Here is a 10,028-nt window from a genome sequence, read left to right on the forward strand (position 1 = left end):
TGCGCACATGAACCTGTTAGGACCTTTAGCTACCATTAGTAGTAACAGTACATGGATTCATTGATTATATGGTCATTGATGCAAAACGAACAAAAGTTACAAATCTATTTATCAAATTCACTTTTGTTTAAAGAATATTTAATTTTTAAGTCCTGCTTAAAAGCTTTTTAAATTGAATAAGCTAGTGGCGTCATGGTGAGCTGAGAGAAACAGCGTTCAATCAATTAACATAGTTTTGTATCGACTGGTGGATACCAAATCGAATCAAATAAAAAATATATTTTGACTGAATTTGGCATGAACAACAAATCATAATCCAACGCATCCATATAATTTAGTACTGTGATCAAACTACTGATTTACTCTCTGAGCTACCATCTCACCAAATTTTGGTCCAGTTTCTGTTTTATTGACTAAGTGGTGCTCTTTTATTTGTTTGTTTGCTAACGTTGTTTAGCTAGGGCAGCCATTTTGAATTGGATGTACTCCAATGAGTAATCCATTGGAGTACATCCCATTGTTTTAGAGAGTTCATAACAATTCATGAAGTTGAACAGTTGTTTACAATGACCACCGATAAGTTTTAATAACAAATGATAGCGCAGTGAAATGTATTTTTATAAAATGAAAAAGTAGATTATACATGTGCTGTTTCAAATGTGACCACTAAAAGTGCTGGAAAAGTCTTAAACTCATTGAAAAAACTTGAATTTGAAGAAAAGTATAAAAGAATAGGAACCTTGTGTTTTAAAAATTGTATCTTCATGTGAAGTGGAGAATGGGATTATTCTGGTCGATTATAAGCTAATTAGTACCAATTATGAATGCATTATTCAGGAAAACTTCATTAACATAATTCATCACTAGGATTCTTCATCAGATGCTTGTTTTGTTCTGGGCCATGTTGCTGTGGGTTAGCCGTCTGACTCGTTGCCTCCAAACCTGTTTAGACATCACTTGTATCCTGCTTTAGCTGTGTCACTGAACCATTAACGAAGGTGATGAGTCACCTTGTTGTTGAGAGTTGTGTGGTTAGACTGTAAAGTATCGGACACTCACAGTGTGGTTCCCAGAGCCCTCTGCCAGTCACTGTGGCCGTGCCCGGTGGCTTGTTGCTCTGCCAGAGAGGCTTACAGGCCAGAAGTGCTGAAGGGAAAGCCCAAGGGAGAGACAGGGATATGAGCTGCTGTGGCCAAGTGGTAAATTCTCACCTGCTACTAAGTGAGAATTAGCATCGCGATCGTTTTCCTTTCACACTGTGAGTCACATAAGCTCAGTCCCAAAACCTGCTGTTACCTTACAGTTGGTCTCACATGCCACTGAAAGATATTTTCTCTTACTCTGATCTAAGAAACAAGAAAAGGTGCACCACAAAGCAGTGGACCTTTAGTTTGTATAGCTTTTTAAATTTTCTACTCACTTTTTTCCCTCATAGTGATACTAGTGGTTGCTCGTCACTCTTCATGTTGACTTCCTGTCTTTTCCATACTTCCTGTAAACCTCCAAAGACATCAAGCATTTAGAATCCAAAAATATGTTTTTAAACCATCTGGGACACTTCCATTTGTGGTGAGACAAAAGACAACCACGGGAATGCTAATAGATCACTAAAGAAAGCCACATTGATTAGCATAAAGGCTAAAGGTGGCATTGACCTATGGCTGGGCGGCAAGCAGTTTCCTCCAGAGATTAGAGTTCATGACATCATGTAGAATAGGGAAAATGCCAAGTGGGCATGACTAGGCCACAGTCTCTGTTCTATTCTAAGTTAAAAGTCTAAAGACACAGTGACCTCCAGGAACCATCTTTTCTTTTCAAGAAATGTGCTTTCAAGCTAGATAGAAACATTTAGATTTTGTCAATGTCTTAAGTTTAAAATGTGAAGAAAGACCAATGAAATGCATTTCTCACCTAAACACCTGAGAACCAGTGTCTTGTTTATTTAAGTGACGAAGGGCATGCAAATAAACACAAATGTGTCTTAAGCTATTCAATTATATGCATTTATTTGTAAAGCACTTTCATTCTACCAATCAAGGTAATCTAAAGTGCTGAACATAACGCAATGGCACAAAAGGTAAAAGTAAAAATACACAGTACCACATGAACAAAATAAAAACTGAATTAAAAGCACCTTATACAGCATTAAAAGACATTAAAAACAATAGGCTGCTAAAAGTCTTCTAATTCAGGATGCATAAGCAGCACACAGAACAACACATGCATTACCCGTAGGCTCACCAGTGTGTCTTTTCCCACCGGGAGCGTTTGAAATGCACATTGGCAGCAAAAGCAATCTGCGCTGCTGATTGTAAAAGGTCACAAAATCTCGAGAATTGCAAAATCACGCGTGATTTCTGCTGTTCACATGATGACAACCAAGGAGTAAGACATCGGTATGTATCCAAAGGTCTGTGGTTTATTTTCTCTTATCTTTACCTCGGTCACAGACTCGTAATGATGCATTTTTTTTACTACTAAGGTAATCTACAGGAAATCTACACGTGTCTTTTATTTTGAAAAGCTGAACAGCTGAGCTTGACACATTCTGAAAGCGTAATGTATAAAAAAATAGACCTGAAAGTTCATTTTAGTGAAGCAATATGACAATATGGTTCTGTCACACTATCTAAAACACACTTATCGACTATAGCAGCGGTCTATTAGCTGCGTAATATACCGTACTTTGTGGACATTACTCAATGCTTATGCAGCAGGTGGAAAGCTGGGGTTATCATGAGAGAAAAAATATCAAGACCACCATTAAAAAATTGGTCCTTGTAAAGATTTATAAAATAGTATTTGCAGAAACCATTAAGGCATTTTGGGGAATTGAATTGTTTTAAGACACCTGTGATGCACTTTTCTTGCCCTAGCCATTAGCTTGTCAATCCTGTCCCTTTTCATCTGCAGACTGAGGTCAATCAAAAAGCTATCTTTAATGGATAAGTTATAAATCTTTAAACAACAGAGTCTTTAAAGATGTATTCTATCACTTTTATGTCCTGCCAAAAAGTTCCATCTCATCATAAAACTTTTTTGTGTTATTCAACATTTTTTTCTGAGGCTAAATCTAAAGTTGTGATGAAAAGACTATCTGAAGGAAGCTTTAGACAAGAATGCATCAGCAGATTATCCTTTCATTAAAGTAACAGTGTGTAGTTTTCCTGTCGATGGGGGGCAATAGATACTTAAATTGTTGCAAGCAAGCAGTATTTTTGTGTTGGAGAAAGACCTTACCAATGGATGCCCATTAGGGTCAAAAAGCCCTGTAGTGGGAAAACTTTAATCCTCTCAGGCTCAAAATAAGTTTTGATGAAAGGACGAACAACTAAGTCCTTCAGGGGTACTTCTGAGTTAGAAAATGCTCATGAAAGATATATACGTATTTACGTATGTGGAGTGACCAGGTAGGTAGGGTTTAACGTTGCAAATCTGCGACACCTGCCTCCAGAGGGTTAATAAAATATCAAGCAGACTCCTTTTTATCACTGGCAACGAGTGAAGAGGTAAATGTGTAAAACAACAACATTTAAGAATGATGAAGTTTTTGTAACTGTTTGTTACAAATCAGTAAATTAATTTTGGCCTCATGGGCTCCCGTAGAAGGAAACATGGCATCTAATATGGCGTCGCCCAGAGACGTACACCCGCTCCCATGTATTTTAGACCTGCTTTTTATGACTATATGTTATGAAGCCTCCTATAGTTTTCAACAACTGACCATCATTTCATTCATTTTCAACAACCTTTTGATGGATATTTCCAGAAATTAATGATAAAAACTGCACATTGTCTCTTTAAAGCAAAATGTTACCAGTGAGCAGGTGTCACACGTGCTCACTGTCCCTTCTAGAGGTAGAATGTGGTATTACACTAACATGAAGGCCATCGGCAGGTGATAAACACGTTGTTGCTGCAGCTTTTCCATAATCTGTCAAAAACTTTAATTAAATATTGAACATTTGAAGCTTTTCCTAACATATTAAACATTTGAATCATTCTTATAGTGGCAAAATCTTAAGCCAAGCCAAGCCAACTTTATTTATATAGCACCTTACAACAGTATAGAACTGACCAAAGTGCTTCATTCACAGAATTAAAATACATTAAAAATATACACAACATAAAGATACATAAAAACTAAGACTTGAAAGCTGGAACTAAAATACTCTCATGCTGAGTTAAAAGCCAAAGCGTAAATATGGGTTTTCTAAAGCGATTTTAAACCAGACAGAGACGATGCCGCATAGTGTCTGTATTTTGGGGCTTTAAAGTGGCTACCATTCAAAAGACTTGACCTCATGTAGAACTAGTTATTTTGAAGGGATTCTCAGCTAGTAAGTGGGTGTGTTACATTGATTTACTTCCTGCACTTTTTAAAACATATTTAGCATCCACACATTGTAGGTAGCCTGAAGCATCGTGGGCAATGGTGATCATCTTTGGTTTAGCTTCTCTGACCCCCATGAACATCTGGTCCTAAAACTTCAGAGTATAGTCTCCACACCCAAAGTAAAGCTTTTTGTCTTCATTCTCACCTGTGTGTGTGTGTGTGTGTGTGTGTGTGTGTGTGTGTGTGTGTGTGTGTGTGTGTGTGTGTGTGTGTGTGTGCACAGCCTGTGACTTGATATGCAGCCAGTGTCGAAGGAGCAGTGTGATTCCTTATTATGAGGCATTATTTCCAAATCAATTATTAAAAGGGACATCATATTGTGCTGTGAATCTTCAGGACTATAGCATTTGTGATTCATGGAATACATATCATGTAATTAAGATTGTTCGAGTGGATCCATTTGTCTCCAATTTGCATTTTGAGCTACCTGACGGTGACAAGTATTCAGTGTGAGGGGAGGCCGACGGAGACGGGAGAAGGAGAGACGGGAAGGTGGAGGGAGATGGTTAAGGATGATTGAAATTGTGTTTAATGCAGGGGGTGTATTTTTGCATGGTTCTGGTTGGCCAGTGCAGCTGATTTCACAATGGATGGGTTGATAAGTGAAAAGGCCCTGACGCTAGCAGCCCATGGCAGGGAAGTCTGCCACATGGCGTGAAGGAGTAAAAGGCTTTGTGCACCTTAACATTTCCCTTGACACCCTTTTAAAACAACTGCTATATACTTTTGTTATATAATAAATATACATAAAATGTGGTTAAAACACAATAAACCATATGTAGATCAGTATTGTCCAAAACATAAACGTATTCACATGAGCAGGTCGAAGTTATTTGTGGATTCTCTTATCAGACAACTGCAGAAGATACTTGCAGTGGCTTATCTCTGTGCAAAAAAACAGTTTCCAATTTACGTTCTAGTCATTTTAAGATGTTTTTTTCCCTTCATCAGTCAATTTTCTGTTTGCTAAAAGACTAAATTAGATTTCTGAAATGCTTAGGAAAAGTAATCCAAAATATCCCTCCTTTCTATAATTCCCCGAATCCACTTTTAGACTCTCGTGAGTTTCTTTTACCTACCAGCGGTCGTTAAAGTGCCCCTGCAATAATTAGAGTTCCACTTGTGAGTCATTAAACGAAGTGGATAAAATAAGGAAAACACACAGCTGTCTTTTTAAAAGATCAGAGATGATGGAGTGTGTTAGGAATAAAACAGACCGCACAGAAGTGAAATTCTACAACTGCAGGTCTGCGTTTGTATGTTGTAAAAAAGGTCTTTAATTTGGGAACATCCATCAGTTACAGTGAGAATCAGATTTTTTTTAATGTATCAGTTTGCAAACAAAAACTTAGTCTTAGACAGGAGTGTTCACCTGCTGTAAAAATGTGATTTTTCTTAAATAAGAAATCCAAAACATGTTTCAGGTCGAGTTTTTTTTCTTTTCTAAAGTTCAAAAACCGGCCTACTTGGCTAAGTAGTAAAAATATCAACAGAAAAAATTTAGTGTTGCTTTAAATCAACAATATCCTAGAGAGTAATCCAAGAAGGGGGCCATGCACAAATGCCCCCCAGGCCACACTTATATGTCCAGCCAAAGCTGATTGGCAAATACATTTGAATTATTCTGCAGTGTTTATGTTAACCAAAAGTAAATTGCCCTGTAAGCAGACATGTCTACACACTCAAAAAATATATAATGACTATAAGTAAACTGAACAACGTGACATGAAGCCTGTTTCCACTATCGGAACTTCTGGGTAATTTTACTGGGCCTTTATGGAATACACATGCCTGAGTTTCACCGGGCCGTCCCCAAAGGATCATTATTTGAGCCATTTCAGGGACCAACTACCAATGCTACCTGCATTGGGGTATGTACTGGGAATGGGGGTGGGACTCATGCTGATTGGTTGTAGCTCAGGGGAAAATATATTGGCAACCAACTGGCATTTGTAATACTGGAAGGCAAGGCAGCTTTATTTATATAGCACACTTCATAACAGAGGCAATTTGGTGTGCTTTCCATTAGCAAGAATATCAAACATTAAAATCAACATGACAATTTAAAAATTTAAACGAAACAAAGTTAAAGTTCAAGGATGAGCTACTACAGTGCAGAATGTGCAGCATGGGCTGATGAAAACATGAAGCTGACTACTTCCCAAGGATCTCAGAGCCCTGCTGGGAATTTTTATACCTGAAGGAGATCTGACATGAATTCTGACCCCATGCCATTGAGTGATTTATAAACTGGTAGAAGCACTTTGAAATTGATTCTGTAGTTTACTTGTTACCAGTGTAGAGATTTTAGAATAGGAGTGCTGTGCTCGGTTGTCTTGGTTCTTAAGAATCTTGCAGCAGCATTCTGAATAAGCTGCAGTTGCTTAACAGCTTTTTTGAGAAGACCAGTCAAAAGACCACTGCAATAGTTCACCCTGCTGGAGATGAAGGCGTGACTGAGTTTCTCTAGGTCCTGTCTGGATATGAGACTCCTGAGTCGGGCTATTTGATGAAGATGATAAACGCTGATCTAGTTATAGCCTTAATGTGCCCAGTGAAGCTCAGTTCTGAATCAATTATGACACCAAGAGTCTTTGTCTTTATTCCTGTGGAGCTAAGTTGAACAATAATCTCCATCCTATCCTTCTTGTTTCCAAAGACAATAACTTCAGTCTTGACTTTGTTTAACTGGAGGAAGTTTGACTGGATCCAGTCATTAACTTGTCCCACATACTAGCAGAAGAAGAAGAAGAAAATATAATTTCTATAGCGCCTCTCCAGATAAAAATCACGAGGCGCTTCACAAAAGCAAAAAATGTAAAAATATAAAAAAGCATTTAGAAAATGTTTAAAAATATATTTAAAATGAGCAAAAATAGACAATTGTGATTAAAAAAATGTTAAGAGAGAGAGTGAATAGGAAAGAGGGAAATCCCGGCTAAAAAAAGAATAACCACTCGGGCAGAGTTCAATCAGAGCAGAATAATCAGATGTTTGCTGCCAAACTTCAGTCAGAAACAGAAAATCCAGGTTTTTAGAGAGAATTAAATCATTGAGCAGGAAAGACTTATTGTTAACAGAGCGGGTATTTAATAGAGCCATGCTGAGTGAGGTGGAGGAATCAGAAACTACAGAAACAGCTGGAGTTAGTGGACATAAATTAGCAGGGTTAGATCCACGGTGTTTATACAAACCACTTATGGAGGGAACAGGAGGGGAAACCACTGAGGAATGAGGATAAACCGACCTTAAAAAACTTGGACGGATGAACCGCGTCGCAACGAGGCCTGGCGGGAATGCGGAAGTGGCGCTCAGGTCACCAAACAAACGACAAGAACCTAGAAGATCGCGCCAATGTTTACTAGATAAACCACGCTTTAAGAGAAGTCTTATTCTCACCTGGATTCTTGCTCGTTTACTTCTTTTCCTCCGACGTTTTCCTGGGACCGGATAAACATAGCCGAAGGCGGGCAGCTCTGGACCGTCGTTTGGCTCCGGGCCAGTGCGCCACTCAGGTAAACAAACAGGATAGTACATCCTCGGTGCATCTTGGGCGATCGTGAACGAACGGAAGGACAAAAGAGTCTAGCGATCATAGAAGATGGTAGCAGGGACACTACTGAAGAGGGTCGCAGACAGGAACAAGGTGGAAAAGAGGAGGTTAGTGGAGAAAAGTTTGAAAAACTGGACAGTGACTGCGGCTAAGCCAAGCACAGGCACCATCTTGTTGCTGACCGGAAGCGGAAGACAACAAAAAGGCAACAGAGTGAGTCTAGGGGACCACAGTCCCACAGGTAGATTTGGGAGTCTCAGCAAAGTCCGGAAAAAGCTGATAACCTAGAGGACCGAGACATTGCATGTTTTCCTGCTACTTTTCTTGCTCCCAGAAATGTCCTGGAACTTCTGAAACACGACTATGGAACCCAAAGCTAAAAGGAACCTAAATGCCCCCTAGTGGCTGGCTGCAGTATACGTTTCCAGTTAACCAATTCAACTCTTCCTGACTAAAACATCAAAAGTTCCTCTGATCATTTTCCCAGGTGAGGTTTCTTGAACTAGAAAAATTCTTACCTTGCTGTTGCATGTTACATTTTTCTGTAATTTATTATTTGAAATAAAAAAGAAAAACATTAGATTCCACTTCCACAAATACAACATGGCAGCACACGTGAAAGCCATGTTTTGGATGTATGTGGAGGAACTTCATCCATGTTTATTTATGCCATTGGTTGGCATTTATTAAAAGAGAGGATTTAACTAACCAACAGAACAGGCATTATTAGCAGCATGATTCTGAACATTTTTGTGTAGATAGACAATGCTTTAGGGGAATCCTGTGTAGTAGCTAAATAAAAATAAAAAGTGGTTTTGGGAAGAGTGATTCTGAAATCAGCTGAGTACCTCCGGACAGACTTAAAAATAACCATCCACAGGTGTTGTCCATTACTGGTTTAGCTTGAACCTTTGTTCTGGGAAAAAAAATGTCCAAACAAAAAAAAAGATCATTAAAATCACCAAGTTTTTGGCTTATTCTTAGGCCCTGTCCACACGTAGCCGGGGATCTGCCAAAACGTAGATATTTTTCTACATTTTGGCCTGTCATCCACACGAAAACGGATCTTTTTAAAAACTCCGGCCAAAGTGAAGATCTATGTTTTCTCCGTTTTGGGTGTCTGCGTGTGGACAGACAAAACCGGAGTTTTAAGGTCCTTAACGTCACTTTCCACGACAAAAAATGCTGACATCACGTGTGCGACCTGTGTTTACACTAGCCGACAGCATGGATGCCCTCAGAGCTGCGCTCACTTTATCAATTGTCCAAGCGCTTTTTGCTTGTTTGTTTTTGCAAGCGGAATTACTGCTCCTTGCGGAAGACCACAGACGAAGGACGAGGTTAAGAACGGGGGAAGTACTGCCGCCTACAGGTCTGGCATGTCCTTAACAACGTATTTATCCGGGTACGTGTGGACAGAGTTTGTTTTAAAAACGAGGTGGTGTGGATGCAAGTTTTTGGAAGGGCGGATATTTGTTTTTAAAAAAAAAACAGCTACGTGTGGACTAGGCCTTAGAGGTTTGAGGTTTTGCAAAACAAATTTTAAATGATCACAAATAGAAAAATCTGTCAGTAACTCAAATATTTCCCCTTTTTATTGAGTAAAAGCAAAATTCTGATTATGGCAACAAATTTTCTCAAAAGATTTTCAGTTAAGTGTTTTTTATTGTGATTGTCGTCCGTTTTCTGTGAATTTCTGTGACGTTTTACAGATCATTTCTGTTTTTGCTGACAGGACCTGAGGGAAGAATAAAGACTGATGGTGTTCTGACATCTAAGATTGGTTGCAAACCATGAGCCAAATAAATGTCAGTCATGCAGATGCCTTCCTGTTGAGTTTTGTCAGTTCCTAGCTAAAGCAGATTATAATCAGCAGATGAATCTGCTTGGAATTTGGTAAATAATCTGAAGAAATTAATTCCTTTAATTTTTATGACACAACTTAAGCTTTGCTTAGACAGCCTGTGTAAAGTTCCAACTCCTGATGATTGAGAAAATTCTGATCGTCGACACTACCAGCTGCATGCTTTGGTCCCCTTTTTGATCCGGCTAGCTTTAACAAAAAATAAATAAAATAAA

Source organism: Nothobranchius furzeri, chromosome 14 (assembly GCF_043380555.1).
Source record: "Nothobranchius furzeri strain GRZ-AD chromosome 14, NfurGRZ-RIMD1, whole genome shotgun sequence".
Lineage (NCBI taxonomy): Eukaryota > Metazoa > Chordata > Actinopteri > Cyprinodontiformes > Nothobranchiidae > Nothobranchius > Nothobranchius furzeri.